The sequence below is a fragment of the Aythya ferina genome (genome assembly GCF_964211825.1).
Source record: "Aythya ferina genome assembly, chromosome: 9".
Classification (NCBI taxonomy): Eukaryota; Metazoa; Chordata; class Aves; order Anseriformes; family Anatidae; genus Aythya; species Aythya ferina.
In genome coordinates, this window is record NC_140305.1 from 27,695,981 (window position 1) to 27,716,791 (window position 20,811).

The 20,811-nt window shown below is 44.7% G+C and overlaps 1 long non-coding RNA gene across 2 annotated transcripts; it reads right to left on the reverse strand.

The window, feature by feature from the left end:
• Positions 1-9,741: 9,741 nt before the first annotated feature.
• On the reverse strand, positions 9,742-15,308 carry LOC311441686. Of its 2 annotated transcripts, none has more exons than XR_014696154.1 (3): positions 15,109-15,308; positions 14,765-14,952; positions 9,742-9,878 (listed from the first exon to the last, which is right to left on the reverse strand). It is a non-coding gene; the product is annotated as an uncharacterized lncRNA (long non-coding RNA). The 2 variants fall into 2 exon arrangements; XR_014696155.1 differs by lacking the exon at positions 9,742-9,878 and adding an exon at positions 11,263-11,637.
• Positions 15,309-20,811: the final 5,503 nt, after the last annotated feature.

A 20,811-nucleotide genomic window follows, 5' to 3' on the forward strand; every position in this document is an offset into this window, starting at 1 on the left:
GATCTGGGAAAAATTATTACCATGGGTAGCCACATAACGAAGCCAGAGCTACGGTGCGACCAGTGCTCAGCACCCAAGCTGATAACTTTCATGGCCATGGGGGAGCACCCAGCCAGGTCAGGGTACAAACGGGAACAGGAAGCCTTTTACTGGAAACACTCAAGCAGCCCCCAAAGCTGTTGAAGGGTCATTCCTCAAGACTGGAGGAGTAAGTGGAAATACCTGCAGCCACTGACTGACTCTCTTACATCTCCCAGCCCAGGAGGACCTGGGAGCTCAAAGGGCCATGGGGAGACGGAAGAACCACAAGGACACCAGATTTTAAACGTTGAGAAACAGCATTTAAATGGTAAAGGCTTACTGTAAGGCAGCAATATGACACAGCTCTAGAAAAGCAATTGTGGTCTTGCATTCACTAGCCAAAGGACTGGTGGCTGAAGATGAACATGCAAATAGCACTTCAGAGAACGTGCCTTTCTTAATCTAGCAGCATGGAGAGTGGAAGAGAATAATTTTAATGGAGAAGTTTGAATATTGCAAAATAACACTAAGATTTTTGAAGCAGTCTTCTAAGAAATACCTATTCTGAATGTGGAATCTGGGGCATTTTGGCAAAGATGTGGATACCGTGTGTGACAGATCTCCATTTTCCCATTGAAAAGCTTTTCTCAGGTACCACGCAGGCACTCTGCCCATCTGCCTGGGTTCCGCAGGTGTTCACCAGCCTGGACAGAGCACAGCCTCTGATGAGGGTGCAAGATACCTAGAAATTTCCAACACAGGGGTACACCACATTCACAGTTTAACGTGTGCCAGCAGGAGGCCCAGCACTTCCTTGAGACCTCGATCAGAATGAAGGCACCCCAGGAAAGCAGACATGTTCTAGTCAGAAAGAAAATCAAGACAAAAATGACAGGTGTTTCTCATTGATCACACAGTCCTTGCACAGCTTGGCGTAACATGCTAGTAAATATCGCCCATTCTTATCTCTTCAGATAATTTACTTTGGTGTGATATTAATATATGGGTTTATAAAATATTGAGAATAGGGCCAGTGTGCTTCTCCTGCAGTGCCAGATACACAGCTGTGGAAGTGTTCATGCTCTGATGAACGAGCGAAACAATTCATTAACTGCTAATTCAAGATGAACTTGTTGGCACATTTTTACTCAGATTGTTGCTTGCTTTGCTGTGTTGCTTTTGTATCAAAATGAAGTGTCACCAGCACCACACTGCTTAAAGAGATTTATGGTAATAGGTCAGGCAACAATACTTTCTGTCTAGCTTCTTTCCTTTTCTATTATTATTACTTCCAAAGAGTTGTCCAAAGCCTGAAGACCTCCTTAGGCCTTATTCAGCTGTTAATAAAATAACGAGTTCCTGTAGAAGGGCTTTCTTCTCTCTTAAGCCTAAATTATCTTCAGAGGGAATTCACCGGAAGGAGGACAGACTAAAACCAAGCAAAAATGTCACTATCTGGCTTTTGCATCCACACTGAAACCAAATCTTTGTTGCTTGGCAGCTCATCAATGCTTTCTACATGTTCCTCAGCTGAAGTCATAGTCCTCTGTTTGTGACTTGTTGCTGTGGAGATAACTACCACAACACAGGAATATGATTCCAGAGAGCAAAACAATATGCAAAAGCAGAAGCTGAACAAAATGCCTTTTTTCTTTCCCAAAAATGTCATTAAGAATTAATAACTCTGTGGAGAGAAGATCTTCAGAGAGAACCGTGACTTTCTCTTCCTAGTGCCGCGCGCGGAGGGCCGTGCCTGTGGCCGTGGCCACAGCTGTGCAGCAGGCAGGCTCTGCACACATGTGGCCAGCGCCGTGCTGCAGGCGCACAGCGAGCTCTGTGCCGCGGGCACGGCCGCCGGTGCCACACAGGCAAGGAATTTGCTGTGACTTGGTTTTTCCAGTTTGAAAATGTAAACATGTTGAGACGTTCGATTCATAATTCATTCGACGAAGCCTTAAAGAGCAACTGGGATGGCACGACAGCCATTTGAAAGCCTCAGAGTTAGAGGAGCACGTGGTGAGGCAGGTTTTGGTTTTGCTCGGCCAGCGAATGCACGAGCTGCAGCTCCAACAGCCCGGTGGGAGTACTTCTGTGGTGGGGACTGCTTCGCTCCGGAGGTCTGTGGAGATCAATAAACTCGACATTGCTAATACAGGGCTGAACACGTGTCACGTAGAGGGGGTCCGGTACTGTTTACTGTCATAGATCAGCATTGTACCTTTAATTATTCTGCTTGGGATGCCACTTCATAAATGAATCAGGGTGTTTGAGAATTAGAGAACTATGACTTGAAGATTTACATTTTGAATACTGAGAATATATTTGATTAGCAAGGTATACAAAAGCAAGGTATACAATTGCACATAGTTTATATACAGTCCTACAATACTTAATTTTTTGAATCAATAAAATTACATTATTATGCCATTTATAGTAGCTTCAGGACAGATAAAAAATTCACAAAGCAAAAAGTTCTCCTGAAACCAAGTATCTTCCACAAACCTGAAAGATTTCATGTTTTCTGTCAATATTTTTTTTTAGATGGAATTTCTGCTTTTGGGTGGTAAAAACTCTCATGAATACCTTTTTGCTCTTAAAAGACATTTGAGCAAGTAACAGAAATGCTAGAACGTACATCTATTTACTTCATAGCATACATGGTCCAGTGGAAGGTGTCCCTGCTCATGACAAGGGGGTGATGATCTCATAACTAGATGATCTTTAAGGTCCCTTTGAATGCAAACCATTCTGTGCATCTGGGTTACAAACACTGTAACTGGCTATCACTTGCATATATGCTTCTGTAAACCAGGAAAAAATATATTTATTTCCCAATTAGGATGTTCAATATTCAACAGAACAGGACCAGAAATAGAATGGAATATCCAAGAAGTAGAAGAGCTTAAACTAAATAATTATCTAGGGAAACTGTGCGCTAAAGTCAATAGGGATTCAGCCAGTTCACTGGAATGCCAAGTGTGTTTGCACAGAAGGCCAACTGAAATAGCAAACTTCTTTCTAAAATGCATCAAAAATAATTAGAAGTGCCAAAAGCGGAAAGCTGCATATACACAGCAAACCTGGATAGGCTCCTTATCCGATGGTATTTCTCTGTGCCCAGTTCATTCCTACGATCTCACAAAGTAGCACTAGCCACTTCTGTCACAAAGCTCATTTATAAAACTTCCAAATTCAGTATAAGATCTGAAAGCTGCTTGGCTAAAAAGAGCTAGAAAGGAATGCAGACCTTTATGCTATATATAGCACCCCTAAAAATATCAATGCTGTCTTACACTGGAATTTTGAAGATGTTGGCCAGTTTTACAAAAACTGCGTTGCTTTTTGATAAACAAGCTAGGCACAAACTGCACTGCTACTTCAACAATGGCACGTATGGGTCTGATTAGAAACAAAAAATACAGAGCTCTCTGAACTAAATTCCAGTACACAGCTCCACCAGCGTGCAGCTTACCAAATGGTATTCCCATCACCGTTATCATCCATAGTTACAAGAATTATGACAGCACAGTACAAAAATGCTTATACAGTACATGATCCTAACCACCCGATACTAACCATATTCTTGCTAGTGACCTTTGAAGGCAGGCCTCTTTCCCAGTTTATACCATTACTGCAGCAGAGCAATTTACATTTTCCTTTCTCCCGTGCCCAAGCCCCAGAGGGCTGCGCGGTGCTGGAGGGGTGCAGCCCCCTGCCCGCAGCCCTGGCACCTGGGGCAGCCCCACACAGGGCACAAGGGGCTGTGGTGGGCACCCCACGTGGCCAGCCAACACCTCGGCCCGCAGATGCTGGTGAAAGACCAGACTTACTTCAAGTAAGGAAAACAAATTGCTAGCCCCACTGCGGATCAAAGAGACACCAGTGCTGCATCTGATTAGATAAGCAGCCATCTGGAAAGCACATAGACTGGCAGGGCACAAGGAGAAGAGGGTACGTGGCCCGCTGCTGCAGGCAAAAGCCTCACAACTCAATCTGATTTTTTTGTCTGTGGGATAAGAATGATGATGAATGACAACGGGGGGCTGAGGAAAGGGGGGGGGGGAGAGAGAAAGGAAGTTAATATGTTAAGCTGATGCTACAAGTTCATATGCTGATCTAGTAAAATATAAAACCAAGAAAACAGTTGGAACTTCCTGAATTTGACTTTTTTCCCAGTAAAAAAGCAGAAACCCAACCCACTTCCATCAGAACAAAACTGATTCTACCATGCGATTTTCTCTTTCCGGGTTGAATGTTTTGTGTTCTGACTATATTGATAGCTTTAATATTTTCTTATTAAAGCTGACATTTATTCTTTTTCATTATTTTTCTAAGTTTTATTTAGGTCTTTGGTTCTATTCAGAAAAAAATAGAGATTCTAAAAGTTTTCAGGGGCAAGGAGCATTTTGTTTTGTTTGAAAATAATAAGAACACTGATTAATTTGGAAATGGTTATCTGAATCGGAGGAAATGTGGGAAACATATGGACAATCTCTTTTCTCCCTAGTTAGGAGATAAAGTATCCTCTCTGTTCATTTTCATCTCAGTGTTTGGAGATAACAGCTTTGTCTTCCTGCTGTATATCATGCCTAACAGATCCAGACTTGGAAGCAAAGTTCTCTTTCCTGATACGGGAACTAGTATAAAACATATTTATATTAAAAAAATATAAAACATTTATATTAAAAAGAAAATTAAAAAAAATTTATATTTTAAAAAGTGATTTACAATAATAAACGTAGGCTCCAAAAGACTCTTTCGTACCTCCTTTTGTTGTTTAGGAAAATTTTCTGTTTTTTTTCTGTTAAGCTACACAATTTCATTAGAAATTTCTAATTTCATTAGAAATTGTGTAGCTTAAATGCACATCTTCATACGTGTATACCCATGCTTGCTGTGAGTTTTGCTATGGACACGCTGCCGATGTTTTGGTATAGGCTGGCAACAACTGCAGTAAGGGAATATACGTGAACCCCATGTGCTGAAGGAGGAGGTTTGCTTGAACAAGTAAAATATCTAATTCCTGAATATGTAAGATGGGAACTATACAGATGAAAAATACACGAGGAAAAATGACTAATCCTTACTTGGCTTCTGCATTTTCCCATTGTGCCTTTCACAAGTTAAATCTTAAACCATGCTGATAGCTATTAAAACACTTCAGGGTGGATTTTTTTCCCCTTAATCAATGCACGCAGTCATACCATAATACTTCACAGAGGTGGCTAGAATATCTTTTGAGCACATGAATTTTGAGCTGGGGAGTGTTTTGGAGAGCAGGCTGAAAAGTCCTGCAAGCAGCTAATCATTCCAGCCCGTTCATACTCAGAACTGGTTCACTTTCACTTCAGTCCTTGAACAGCTGACCGTGTAAGCATGGCACTTAAACAGGCAGGCCAGCCAGGCTCCTGTGCATTTCACTCAGTAACACAGGAGAACACCCTTATGTCACCTTCTGGCTGACTTGATTTGTGAATCTGAAACCAGAAATATTTTCAGTTTTATCAGGAGCAGTTATAAGGTGCTCCATTAACACTGAGGTACCTGCTCATCCCCCCACCCTGACCTTCTGCTTCCTGAAAACCCTTTTCTGGCACAAGACCTGTGACAATTAATTGGCACTATGATGCTCTTCGACATTACTTTCACCTTTTCATTCCATGCCACTGGAACAATGAAGATCTCGAGTCTGAATATACCCTTTAAAATGCCAACTTCTTCCAAAGATTCACAGCTGATTTCATTTCTCCTGAATCCCAAGGACTTTACTCAAGTGCATCACCAGACGTAAGAGTTTGTTATTCCCTGAAGAGCATGGTTTTGTTGTTGCAACAATTCTGTTATTGCTGAACTTTTGAAGGACAGGCTTCTTGACAATTTAGCAATTTAAGCCTCACTCACATGGCACAGAAATGCAGATGCCTAATACAGCACAGAGCTGCAGCCTTTTAGAAATGAAAAAAAAAGTTCCTCTCTGTTTGCTAAAGGGAAGCTATAGCTTTCTGGTACATTTTCTAGAGCTTCGTTTAGCCGTACATTAGCATGCCTCTGACGATGGTTTCATTATCATCTCTCCAGGCAATCCTTCTGCAGCACAGTACACTGCAAGGAAGCTTTCTGCAGATTTTAAAGTCTAGTACTTTTGTGCTGTTTTATGTTTATTTTTTTCCCAATTCTACCTGTTATCAGTCCCACTGTCTGGCAAACAGCCTACAGAACTCCTTGCCTTCCTTGCTTTTCACAGCCTCCATATTCTTCTAGAGCAATATCACATTCCTGCCTGTGCCAACCCAGCCAAATTAAATATTAACTCCTGGAAGTGTTCCTCATTTCTCTCTCCCATTTATCTTTTGGACAAGGCTCTTCCGAAGCTCTGCAATTTGCCAGTATCACAGTGTTTATGATGCTGACATGTTCCCGGTGCCACCCAGTAGCTTTGCAGAGGAAGGCTCTTGCCCCCGGATGTATGAGCTGTGTACATGCGTGTACGCAGCCAAGGATACCTTAGCTGCCTTGGCTGCTGTGTGGCATTACAAATTAATATCTAACCTGCTGTTTACCCTTACATTACTTTTTCCAGGTTTCTCTTTTCCATGGACTGCTTGCGTTAACAGTTAATTGCCAATGGGCACAAATGATTTTTTAAGCAGATTTTTCGCTTGCTTCCTGGCCTGCACCTATCAGTTCTTCCCCAACACACAAGGATGGCATTGTGTTTTGTGATCCCTGCCCAGCTGGTGTCATCTGACAATGCAATTATCTTTCCTTTCCACATCCTTAATTACACTAAAATAGATTTAACTTGACTTCACTACTTGGATATCATAATGATGAGATATCTATTACTGACCTCCTTTAACAATCCTTCACCCTTCCTAAAAACCCACACGCAATTGTGTCTTCGATTCAGTTTGTAAGGCACCCTATCAAGTGCTGTATCAGTGTATAAAACTAAATTCATCTTAGACCCTCACTGGTTATAACTTCTATCAAAAGGTTCATTTTTTATTTCTCCTATTATTTGTTCCATTATTTTAGCAGGAGAACTAGAACTGAATTTACTATAAAGGGAGATATTTTTCCTAATCCAAGGCAAAAGTATACAAATTCCTCAGTGAGGCTTTTGAAAACAACCAAAAATACTGTTATAGCACTTACAAATGTCGCTAATCCTTAACAAACTGAGATACACATCATCCAGCCTTTCCGGCATGTTTGTTTCACAGGCATCATGCCCTCGTGCTTGTCCAGTACTGGTAGCTTATTTTGGGAGGTCTGTGTGCGCTGGATGGATTTTCCAACTACATACAGGACCAAAGCAGAGGGTGAGCAATGTGCTCTGTGTATAAGAGCTTTCCTTATTCTCTCAACTCCTTACAGACCTGTTTGCCAATGCCTGCTACATCAGCCTGACACCAGCAGCACCTCACAGCAGTCCCTACCCTGTGACTGAAGCAAGCGGAGAGCCCTCTCTCCGCTAACCGCCCTACCGTGCCGTAGATACAGTGACCGGGATTTTAGCAGCTCTCCCCGCAGCACGTCGCAGCAGTCGAAGCTGTGGCAGCGAGGAGCTGCCGTGCTGCTCAGGTGCATTGGACCTCTGCATCCTGCTGAAGCCACTCCGAAAGGAGCGGGGCCTGGGGAGCTCTGGGGTGATGGCCCCCACGTCAGCACTGATGCAGCTTTTCTACCGAGGAATGCCAGACCTTTAAATGTGCTCAACAGGCCGCTTCATGGATCAGAGCTTGAATAACCATAACTTCAGACACTAGATCTACTACTTCAAGTCTTAGCTCCCTAGTTACAGTGTTTATGAGAGGCACTCACAGAATCACAACATCAGAGTATGCCAAAACCACAGAATCATAGAATGGTTTGGGTTGGAGGGGACCTTACAGACCATGCAGTTCAAATACATAAGGTTTTAAATGATGACTGGAGTTAGGAATATCTGATATCGGAAGCTAACCAGAACTAAAGACTACTCTGATACCTCTATCTTAGAAAGAAATGTTTTCAAAAAGAAAGAAAAGTCTTATTCTCAATTTTTTTAATAGGGATGCCCATTAATCTAACTCTTTATATTTTATAACAATTTTTTGGTCGGACAAGATGTAGGTTCCCAAGTCTTAAGATAAACATATTCAACAGCCACTGAGCAGCTTTTGCGCATCTACTAAAAAAGGAAAAAGCCCAGCAAACTACCACAAATGTCTATTTGCCCCAAGCCAGCCTTCGTTACTTTGTGCCAGACATCACTCTGACACTGTAAATTGGCCCTCATCAGCCAAATCCTGGTGCTCTTTTTCATCTTTAACTAAATGCAAAGTATTAAACACGCGTGCTGTTTTGCACTTGAAGGCCTACGTGATTTGCACAAGTTAGGCCTTTCACACCTAAACCTAAACTAAAACCATGGTATTTTATCACAGAAATATTCCTTCCAACATTCTTTCTCTCCCTCCAAAGACAACAAGTGCCCAGTCCGTATATTAGGAACAGCACTTACTGTAACAACAAAGCATGCCCTATAGTCACTTTATTTAAAATAAATGAATAAATAAATAAATAAAATCAGGAACTAATACCGGTAACAAAGCTCTCCCATCAGTAAGTGGCAGAGCAGGCATGGTTAAGTGGGATTTGCCTTCCTCACGCAGCACTAACTGCGCTCCAGAGCCTGCACCAGACCCCCTCATGAGCGCAACAGTCAGACGGGACAATCTGGGGTTGTCTTCACGCTCTGCTGACTTCTCTTTGCTCAGGGGATCCCGCTGGAACAGGGTGAAGGTGCTTTGCTGCCCCTGCTGCAACAGTTATTTTCCTGTCTTCCCCCTGCCCCCCAGGAAAAATACCATTTATGCCAAAATATTATAATAATGAAACAGCTTCCATTTCTCATGTCTTAAGTATTACATTTTAAATTACTCCAGCTTGTTTGCTTGAAATGAAAGAGGCTGAATTAGGCAGAGACCTTGCAGAAATTCAGCTCCTGGCCACGGAGAGTTCTGCGAGGCAGCAGCGGGCGATCAGCCCCGTGCCACGCGGGGAGGGCTGCATGCTGCCCTCCTGCCTGCACCCAGCCCAGAGCCTGGCACCAGCTGCCAGGAGCAAAGCAAGAATCCTCTGAGGGATAACTTTCTGACTTCCTTTGCTAACTCTCATCACTGTTTACGAAATAAACAAGACACTGCCGTATGCCACAGCAAGTAAATGGCATTTTGAACTGCGTCTAGAGCAGAGGCATTAAATACTTGAACAGCCACGTTTAGAAACTAACAAATACTTCATGGAAAGATGCCGTAGCCAACTGCTTACTAGTTGCTTTTAATATTTAACTAGAAGTACGTACGCTGCTGTGCTAACAGAAGCAGTAAGCGCTAATCTGTTTGAAAGCTCTGGCATTTTGGCATTTTATCAAATTATTTCCTTTGCTTCACAAGAGGGTTATGGATACATCTGTGATACAAAGCAATCACATTTTAGAAGTATTTTGTTGCAAAGTTGTCAAGTTGCACAAGTGGAAGTACATAGCAACTATTCCTTCACAAAGGAAGTTCCAGGAGCCGAGATGTTTTTTAAAGGATCACAGCTCCGAATCCAAGGGCTAGCCATCATTTTTTCCTAACATTTGTTACAGAAGCATCAACCGATCAACAAACAGTACCTCGCTGCAGCACTGTCAGCTGATTTTTACTGCCCAAGTACAGATACCTATTAATATTTTTGGATCACTTTTACACTGTGAGTAGCAGAATGCCTACAGAACAATACGCAGCATTTCGTGCAGTCCGGCTATGAGTACTTGCACGATCCTATATGATAGGAAGGATGAGATGGGACACACGGCTCCTCTCCTGCCAGTGAGGGAGAGAAAAAAATAATGTTTGAAAGTCAGATTGTACTTTGATGTGAACATGGAAATTTACTGAAGATTAGCCTACACATGCACTTAAATAATTACATTATAATGAGCATAACATACATGAATTTGTGTCCTACTTGTTTTTAGCCAAATAAAGAGAGTGATGTTTTTTAAAATTTTTAGGAAGAGGTTTCAAAACTCTGGTGACAGTAACGAGCTGGTTCCAGCTAAGTGCCTCGTCACAGTGCCTTACACATTTTTGTATACTGCTATTTTGTTTCACACCCCTTCTGTCAGCTCCGGCAAAAACAAATTCTGTTTCACTCCCGTTTTAGAATTTCAGCACTATGAGCCAACAAGGAAATTATATTCCTTTCCTTTTATGGCGCTCTGCTCAGTCCTGGCTTGAACAGGCGGCTTTTGGTAGATTGTGATGAATCTCCAGCAGGCTAATGTGAAATAGCTGAAGCTCCTGTCTGCAACACATGCCTCACCGGGCTGCATAAACACCCGCGTGCCGCACAGAAGCCTTTGCAGCGAGAGAGCAACACAACAGCACAGCACAAACAAGGGCTCCCAAAGACACTTCAAAGTCTCTTTGTCTGCTACTGTAGATGTCATTTCATAAATCTTTCAACAAATAGCCGAGTTTGGGCCAGCAAACGCCCTGCCCTCCCTCCATCTGTGCTGCATCTGCTGGTCGGGGGCTCCGCGGGGACGCGCGCAGCCGAACCCCGCCGGGCACGGGCACAGCCCCGCTGCTCTGCTCCCGCTCACCCGAAGAGCAAAACGCAGTCCGTGCTGTGCCAAAAGAGAGTTTGGGGAACTCCGGTGTCCGAGCGTAGCCGTAAACATTTAAACAGAAATTCATGTTAATTGGTGCTCTGGGTTTGCCTTTTTTTTTTTTTTTTTAAAGAGGAAATGGATGGGGGAAGAGTGGTGTGAGGCAGGGCGAGTTCCATAAAAGGCATTTGTCTTTAGATATGCATTTGACCAATGACACAATTTATTACAGGGAAAGGAAAAATGTGGCAAGTAGATTACTTCCACATTTCAACTTCTGCATATTTCCTTTGTCTTTGGTGGGGGACCACCAAACACCCCAGATGAAACATGCTGCAGGCTCTGGCAGCCCTCAGGAGGGGAGGGCAGCTGGGAGGCTGCAGGGCAGGGGGCAAGACCCCCAGACAGACACCCGGAGCAAAGCAGCAGAGCCACGAGACACAGGCTCTCACAATCCCCAGTAGTGTAATCTGTTAATTTTCAGCTGCAACTACTTCATTTTATTTCATATTGCTTCTCTTGATGGCTTGGCACGTATCATTTTATTTCCCATCACTTTTTGTTCTTTACTGGTGTTTAAAGTTTTCCTCCCACCCTGCAAATTTAAGTACTCAAATCAATATATCTTCTACACATGCTCCATTCCTTTTTTTTCCTCCTTTATATGCCTTTTAAAAAAATAATAACCAGCTCAAGTAACACATGTGTGGGTGTTGGAGCAGACCACGCAGAGTGCACTACCTGCTTTTTAGAAATCCCATAATTTGGGGACAGTGTCACTGGGGACAGGTGAACGCACGTGGGTAGCACGGTGATGTCCGTGTTCCCAGGGCTGTGTCCTGCTTGCAGGCCCTGCAGCTGACGGGGATGCTGTACAAGGTATCAGACTTTCCCACTACTTCCCGCTGAGGCAGAACAAGATTTCGTTGTCTCCCAGCCACGCAGAGTTGTTGCAGCTGTGACAGGAGCTGGAACACCACAAAAGCACAACCATGGTCACAAGGACTGACTGGGGCTGCTCAGGCCCTGGCACAGGAGCACAAGGTGCTCGGGGCTCCCGGTGCAGAAGCCCTGCAGGGTGTGCTCACCCTGCTCCCACAGCCAGCCCTGCACCGCTCCAAGCAGCAGTTTCACTTCAGTTGTTGCTTAAATTGCCAAAGAAAGGTCAGTTTTATGGCGTCAGACACTGCTTCCTGCTTTTATTTCTGTATGTGACAGTTATTTAATGGTGGTTTGTCTATTTTAGTTATTAGTCACTTGGCCTACTTCTTAAAACCCTCGGTTTTCAGCGTTGCAGTAGAAGGAAGAGGCTCGCTGAGTGGATGGGCATTAAGATACAGTGAGACTGTAAGCTTCAAAAACACAAAAAAGGTTTTGTATAGAAATGAGACCAATCTATATCCAGTGCAGAAAAAAAAAGACTTTGCATATTTAGGGGAAATGCGATAGCACGTTCGCTCGTCCCTAAATGACTAAGACGAAGAGCTGACAAAACCTGGGGGAAGTCCTATCTTTCTGTTTACGTGAGTGTAGTAAAACTGAGGAACGTGGCCTCCAAGATACACAACAGCACCTCCTTGGGGCCCTGGAATTTTTAAATTTTCCAATCATGTTATTAACAGGAACTAATCTGACCAAGGCTGGCATCCATCCCACCAGATGGTGCACACCGAATGGACCCCACGCATGAGGACGCCAGCCACCACGGGGCTCACGCGCCCACGCAGGGGAGATGAGGACCGTGGAAGGATGGGCCTGGTGACTCTCCCTGGTGTGGAATGAATCACAAACGCACAGTCTACCTACAGCAACCACCAGAGCAGTGCAAAAACCGAGACCAGCTCCCGTTGGGAGCGTTCTGCCCGCAGCAGCAGAGGAGCTTTGCTCCCCATGCGTGTACTTCACGTGGCGGGGACCTCCTGTGCTGCACTTCCCCCTCTGGCCTGAGAACCAGGCAGAGGAAGCCGCAGATGATATCAGGTTGAGCAGCAGCATCGCTGAACCCCTGGGATCCAAACGCTTCTATACATTCAATATTGTAGCAGCTTTCATGAAAAATGAAACAGAACTGCAATCCACCAAGGCCACACTGCCTCTGCAGAGTAGCTCAGCTATCTTCGCAGAGCTGTGTACTTCATTTCAGCCCCGTTTGGTTTCAGAACACCTCTCTGCCTTCTTTATGGCCCCCTACTTGGCTGCAGGGAGTCAATGTAAGAAAGGGAATGCATTAAATGGGACTTACCAGCCTGGCAGACACAGGAGGCAGCATCTCCCTGAGGCACACTGTCAGCACAAACTGCAAGGTCACAGCAGCTGATCAACAAGTAGAAGAATTCTACTCTGCCATTCCCAGTTTTCAGGCCTGATACTTTTTTTTGCATTTTGAAAATTACTTCAGTAACAAGAGGTCTTGAAAACAGACATTTCTATCATTTAATCATTTTTTCTTGTTTTTTAATATTGACCAGGAGTACTGGGAGTATTGATGCTCGCCTGAACACGAGCCAGCAATGTGCCCGGGTGGCCGAGAAGGCCAAAAACCTCCTGGTTGTGTCAGGAGCAGTGCAGCCAGCAGGAGCAGGGAGGTGATCATCCCCACGTGCTCTGCTCTGGTGATGTGGCACCTCAAGTGCTGTGTTCAGCTTTGGGGCCCTTACTACAAGAAGGGCATCGAGGCCCTGAAATGTGTCCAGAGAAGTCCTTTAAGTCCTGTGAGGAGCGACTGAGGGAACTGGGGGTGTTTGGTCTGGAGAAGAGGAGGCTCAAGGGAGACCTCATTGCTCTCTGCAACTGCCTGAAGGGAAGGGGGGGGGGAGCTGGGGGTTGGCCTCTTCTCACAGGTAACCAGTGATAGGACCGGAGGGAACGGCCTCAAGCTGTGCCAGGGGAGGTTCAGGTTGGAAGTGAGGAGACATTTCTCAGAAAGCGCAGTCAGGTGTTGGGATGGGTTGCCCAGGGAAGTGGTGGAGTCACCGTCCCTGGGGGTGTTTAAGGAGATGTTGCACATGGTGCTTGGGGCCATGGGTTAGTGGGTGACATTGGTGGTAGGGGGATGGTTGAACCAGATGATCTTGGAGGTCTTTTCCAACCTTAATAATTCTGTGATTTTAAGGCAAAAAGAATAGTCTCAAACACTGAAATGAAATGACAAAAATGACTACCTTATCTTAAAAGCTAAGGACTTTTCATAGCTAAGATTTTAAAGGTTGTTCTCTAGACCACAGAACATTTTGCTCAAGCTATTTTTTCCTCCAGTGGCCGACAAAACAATCAATACAAAGTTGACCTCACCATACATTGGGCATTTCAACCCACGAGCCTGTATTAAAACTCCTAGAACACGAGGCATGGAGGAGGAGGGTTTTGCCCTGCTGTGGTGCTGGGTTCTGGCCCTCCAGCAGCGGGTGGGACACGTCTGCTGCCAGCCCGCGGCTCCACCGCGCGCTCTGTGGCCGCGGGCACCGCGCCTGCCCTGGGTGGCACCGAGCAGGCACCGCAGGGGCTGCACTCTGCAGGTGAATTCACTGTGCCAAATAAGACCCTCCGACCAAATATTCTTATTAACACAATGAAAAATCTGATTGTTGAAAAATGTTTTCTGCATAGGCTACAGAAGGCTGCACAAGAACACAGGGGAAATTGCTGACTGCATTACTTCAGACAGTAACGGAATTACTCTCCAATTATTTGTAATTAGGAGCTACACAACATTACCATAGTGATTAGGTCCCTAAAGGACAAGCAGTCAAAGCTCTATACATTCTGGACACCAATTTCTGAGTTTCAGAACAGCACAGCTGCTGTTCCCACAGGTCAGAGGTTCCCTTCTGCACTGATGAAGCACATGCCCAGGGTACACACTGCCCTCGGCAGCTTGTCCGCAGAGCCTGCCCCCCAAAAGGTGCCAAGAATTAGCAGCCTGCCTCTGGGACCTTTCAAATTAAAGTAAATAAATACATACGTAAATAAATCTATGCTAAATCCAAGGTTCTGTTATAGCAGGAGTAAATAGAAACAGCCCTCACCTGAACGTGCTATGGCATGTTAAAGAGATAAGAACAAGGCAGAAAAAAGGAAAAGGGGATAATTCTGTACCTAAGGAGCACAGCAATGGATTACACATGCTCTGGAGCAGGCCGTGTACATATTTTCTTTTTGGGGTGGTGAGCTCTAAGGCCACCTGACTTAGGACTGGATATTTTTCACAAGCGCATTTCTCAGCTCACAGAAGAATCCTTCGTGGCCCGGGTCCAAACCAGCCATTTACACATAAGGTAGAAGCTCTGCAGATGGACATAAAAGCATACTTTTCTGGCCCATAGCAAAAGAATGTTCTTATAAACAAAATTAATGCAAACAGTACATTCTCCACTCCATCATTTTCACTTATAATCATCTAAAGAAAAAAAAATCACACTTCAGAGTCCACAAAAACACACCTTAAGGACACGGAAGCCGAAGAGTGAGGAGGTGCTGGGGAAGGAGACCTTTCTGCCAGGGGGACCGGGGAGCCTGAAGCTGGGTGAAACCAGGCCAGGGCAACTTGTGGCAAAGCTCCTGCATGTGAAATGCAGGAGCAAAGCCTCACAGCAACACAGGAACATCTCCTAAGGGAGGTTCAAGTGGCTGCTCTGGTCCATATAAAGGAGGAGGCAGAGCACCTGCCAATGATGGGGGCCAGCACTCTGCCCTGGGCTCACAGCGGGAGCTCGTTTGCTGCTAATGTGATTCAAGGGTAGATCTAAATAAAGGAGGTATCAAGGTAATGTGACAACCCTCTAGCCTAAGAGTGGCTTTGTGAAATGCACAGCTGCTGTAAAGCAACACAGCTGCTTGTGAGAAAAACCAGCACCAGGGGTAGGACCCAGCTCCCCACGCCACGAGGGCCCCAACCCATGCCTGGCTGGTGCTTGCCCCATGGCCCAGTGCTGCAGCACTCTGCTGGGTGGCGCACAGCACAGAATGGGATATTGTGGCTTAAACCAAATATTTAGATGTTAGTTAAGCATACTATTATGGGTTTGAAGAAAAGCTCCGCAGTGTTATGACTGGAGCTACGCTCCTCTTCCCAGGGATGCCAGGAGTCAGCTGTGGCTCCCAGTGGAAAAGTGACATCAGAATCTGCTGCGTGTAGGAAACTTCTCGGTCATTTCTGAATGCAAATTCCAATCCCAATGTATTCCAGCTCACACTCCCCTTCCCGCAGAGATCGCTACTGCCTCGTCCCTTAATAACCATCTCTTAAATAAACCATAGTCCTTGGTATCTTTGGAGGATGCTGTTAATTCTCCTGGGTCTAGTTCAGACCTACTTTCCAACACATCATCTGCTATGAAATGCCCTCCAAACAAGCATTTTTATAGTGCATATTTTCCCAGTCTGAGGAATTAAGCAACACTGATCAAGTATTTCTGGGTTGGAGATGGGTGTGCAAAACCTCATGAGGCTGCACTGCCGTGTTTCGATCAGCCCAGCACTGTTTGAGGAAGAAGCGATGGGCAGAAGCAGCGGCAGGGGAAGGCAGGTCGCCAACCTGCACCATGCCAGAGGCTGTCCCTGCCGCACCGCATGCCTGGTGCAGCTCCTGCCACTGGCCCACACTCAGATGCATCCCTTCGTGCCCAAATTAAAAGCTATGGAAGTAATGTCATTTCTGTCTTCCTCTTGCTTGGGGTCTGATTCTGACCACATTGAAGAAAAACAATTTCCAGGCTTTTTCTGCAGCTGCGCATTGCATGAGATCTTCAAATGGGCTCACGTACCTGCTGCTTGGTCAAAATGCAGTGACAAACAGAGACCGCAGCAGACAGAAAATACACCACTCTTTTTACGCAAACCAAAAATTCCATTATCCTTTCCTATGACACAACTGTTTGCAGAGAGTCAGCCTGTTCGTAAATTGAGCGGGCTAATGACCCTACTCTGGAAACGCTCGCTTCACAGCGCAAGCTTTTCCACCACATGCCATCCCATTTAAATAAAAAAGAGCAGCACTCACCTCAGTAAAGTTCAGTTGATGCAATCATTACAAACTAAAGGACATAATAGGGCATAGGGCAATATCTCCATAGCCTCGGGTTAATGATTATCTTAATCCTTAAACATAAGCTAGAATTTCTAGCTCAGTATTTAAAGATGTACTCGTTATATACTTGCATAGTAAGCACTGAAGCATGTCATAAAAATCAGACTTCAGGTAGTTTAATATGGCTTTTTGTATTTTTTCCTAGTGAAAATGGAGCCGGCCGCTGGGGGATGGCCACACAGACCCCCACGAGCTGTAAGGCCCCACGTGGCACCATTGTGGGCGATTACTCAGTGTGCCACACAGCACCAGAGGAGGTAGCTTCAGACATTGATACAGAAAGAAGTAAAAAATAAATAAATAAAAAATTTGGACTTGGTAAATGCCACATCTGGGTTCAACTGAGTAACAGGTTGGGAAACAGGACATTGATACGAAACTGAGATGATCAACAGTGGAAATAGAACCTCAGGATGACAAAAGGATGCTGAATGTGGGTTCTGCAGCTCCAAAGGAGCTGCAAAGAGCAGAACCCCACTCGTGGTCTCCTGGTGCAGCTGCCATGCTCCTGGAGAGAGCTCAGAGCTCAGCAGCAGGGGCAGCAGCACTTGCAGAGCAGCAGTCAGAGCTTCCAGCAGGGCCGGTTCCCCTCTGCATCTCGTGCGGCACAGCACTGCAGCTGTCTCCAGCAGAGCCCTTTCACCATATCCCTAGCTGACCCCCAGGTGTGTTACAGTTGCCCACAGTTTCGTAACTCACTCCAGAATGAACTGAATGTCCAGCTACAGAAATGACGATAAAATCCAACTACAGAAATGACTATAAAACCTCGTCAGCAATCCCTGCAGAAGACTGGCTGACATGGGAGCCTGGTTGTACCAGCGAAGCACCGAGGGCAGTAAGCAGGGAGGTAACATCCATCAAGCTTACTCCAGAGCAGTGCAGGATGTGTTGGAGTCCAGCAGTCCACCTGAAGGGGAAAGACTTTCATTTGAAGAATGAATTATTCACTGTCTTCAGTATCAGCAAATCAATTTGTAGGTGCATGAGCACACAGTCTACTCTCAGCAAACAAAACACCTTTGCTTCAAAAAGGAATCTACTGCCTGCTGTTAGCTTATTTCTTTGCAATGACCAGAGGAAGCCTTTGCCCATGGAAAGCTGAGTTTTAAACGTGACAACAGAGCAAGGGACATTGGAAGAAATGCTGCCATGTAAAATGTTTCTCATGTGTTGGTGTCTGGCAGCATGCAATTTTTACACAGGGTGAAATCCTAGCCGGTGGCAAAATTCCCACTGATTGCAACAAGCAGGTCAGGATTTCATCCATGAAGGACAAGCACTTGCAAATATCTGAACCAACAAAAAATCCATCCATAAAATGGTCCCAAGAAGTAAAAGAAATTAGCATGAAATAAGCAGCTGTTCAAGATCTGAGTGAATGGGCTTTAGATAGATTTCTGTCAATATTCACTAGGCACACAATGCTACACTAATCACGCAGACTCTGAAATAAAGCACTGCAGAAAAGAGGAACCAATCATTTGGAATCACTTTTAAGACCAGAAAAGGAAAAACAGCATTTCACCATGAATTAGTTAATGAATTAGAGAATGATTCAATTTTTAATCCCATGTCTGACTCTTTTTTGCACTTGCAGAGGCACTTGCTATGAACAGCTTAATTTGTAGGAAACCATAAACACAGACTATTCGATTCTTTAAAAGACACCACGGTCACAGAGCGCCTCGCAGGCAGAGCTGCTTTCCCAACCAGAAGCGAGGACTGACGGCTGGCAGGCACCAGTGCCTCCAGCAGCGTGCGCCTGTCCAAAGGCGCTGCCCGGCCCCCCTCAGCCCCCTCCCGGCGGGCAGTGCTGCAGCCTCCAGCCCGCAGCACGACGGCGAGCTCGGCCTCTGGGCTCGGCACAGGTTTTATTCCACCTAACCTCAAGCTGCTACTCGGTTGCTTCCCGTGGCAGCAGCAGCGATGGATGTGAAGTGCATTTGCCTATCTGCTTCCAAGGTCAGAAATGACAGCAAGGTAGAAACACTGACTTAAAGAAGAAAAACAACAATAAATTCCTTTCAGATTTCCTTCACAAAAAGCTCACATTATTAGATAATATTAAAAGCAGAGCTATTGTTGCCAACTGTGAATTTCCATTTCAAGAACGTCGTCGAGCTTCTCCATTCCAGTGAGAGTGAAATTGCTAACGATTTGTCAGGCTCATTCTGCCCTGGAAAGGCATGTCCAGAAACCAGCGTAAGCTGGAAAATGAGCTGACCAGTAGATTGGTCAGCATTTTTTGCTGGGCTCAAAAACTCTTCTCCAAACTGAAAATAAATTCACATCTGGAATATAAGTCTGGAGCACGTTCTCATCTTGGTCTGTCCCCGACCCAGAGGCTGCAGAGGTGCTGGCTATCACCGAGAGCAGTATCAGTGCCATCAATAGGGTGCAAAGGAAGACAGCAGAGCTGGGCTTCTATTTTTTCTCTGAATACTCTGTTGTGAAAGATTTTGACATTTTGGGAAAAACAAAGGTGCATCTTGTAAGGCAACGTCCAGCCTTTGAGGTGTGTGGTCAGCAGTAACACAAAGCGAGGCCTGCTAAATCCCTCGGAAGTTGGTTGCATGAGCACAAAATCCTCGTGCTGAGGGGTCACCATCACGCGCTTCTGTTGTAATGGCACGGAGAGTGGTGCAGGAGACCAGCTTCTGAACCACCTGCACACAGCTGATAGAGGATGGAGGAGTATACGAAAAGTATGGCTGTCACAGACACATTATGTTTCTTGCCCACAAGATAAGTCAAGCTTCTGAATTCTGCATTTTCAGCCAGTTTCCTTTTGCTGTTCTAGGCTGTTTTGTCTTGTTCATGGCAAACTCTGTTTCTCTATAGATAAAAATCACATGCAGAATACGCTATGTGATACACCAAAGCACGTAGGCATTTTTTAAATTTGTGCCTTATGTTTTAGAAGTAGATAAAAGATATGAAAAATCAAATGACAGAAAGATAAAGATAAAGTACACATCCAGACAGCAAGTCAATTAAAACAGATATACAGATTGCTTGTATAAACCAGAAACCTCCTTTAAAATAAGATGTAAGGTATAAATCCAGCGCAAGGAATCAAATCAAAGTACTTCATGCTAAGAAATTCTGCTTCAGAAAATGATTACTTTCAGTTTTAAGTGTATTATATAACACATTGAATCATTATAATGATATGCAGCAGCTCTCAGGAGAAAAAAAAAAAAAAAAAAAAAAAAAAAGATCTGATTTCTCTTTGATGTTTATTTTGATCCTTGTCTTGTGTATAGCAATACCGAGGTGTACACGGCAGTCTGAAAACCATCTGAAGAAGCGTGCAAGTTTGTTCTTTCTTGCTTGCACAGGTTGTAGGTCTTGAAAAGCCATTTTCATAAATATAACTAGAGTCACACAAAACTCCTTGGAACCTCGTATATTTTACAGTAATCAGAGGAACCGTTAATGAGAACAGGATAATTATAACTAAACATTAATTCCCCTCTATTTATTTTGGTACCAAGGTCAATTCTGATATTTCTTCCCTTGCCAAGTTGTATCAAGTACTATGCCCAAAGGTATTGTAGCTCAGTTAGGAAGAAAACAAAGGATGTATTAACCTCTGATGGTAACTGGAAAATTAATTTCTGGCTTCTTTGAGTACACCACTGAAATCACACTGGGAAATAACAGAAATTAAAACAAAGGAGAGGGCCTCACAGAACGGCTCCACAAACAACACCAGGACCAACGATGAAAGATGCGTGGCTGGTCCTGGGGGAGAGAGCTTATCCTAAAGCATAACCCTTGTCCTAAGGTGCATAAACTAAAGCTTTGACTTAGAAGTGCTTTTACAGAACTAAAACCATCTGAAATGACTCACGATTCTCAGGTAGGTGAAGCAAAATATGAGGTGAGAAGCAAGGTGCTGATGGTCCTGCCCCTGGAGCCGGGCCGCCCCATGGCCTCCTGTCCCTGCCATCCCCACAGCCCAAGCTGGAGCACAGCCGGGACGGGACCTGCAGGCTCATTCAGGCACCTGCTACCATGGGGCCTCCAGAGAGCTGCGTTCCCATTACGT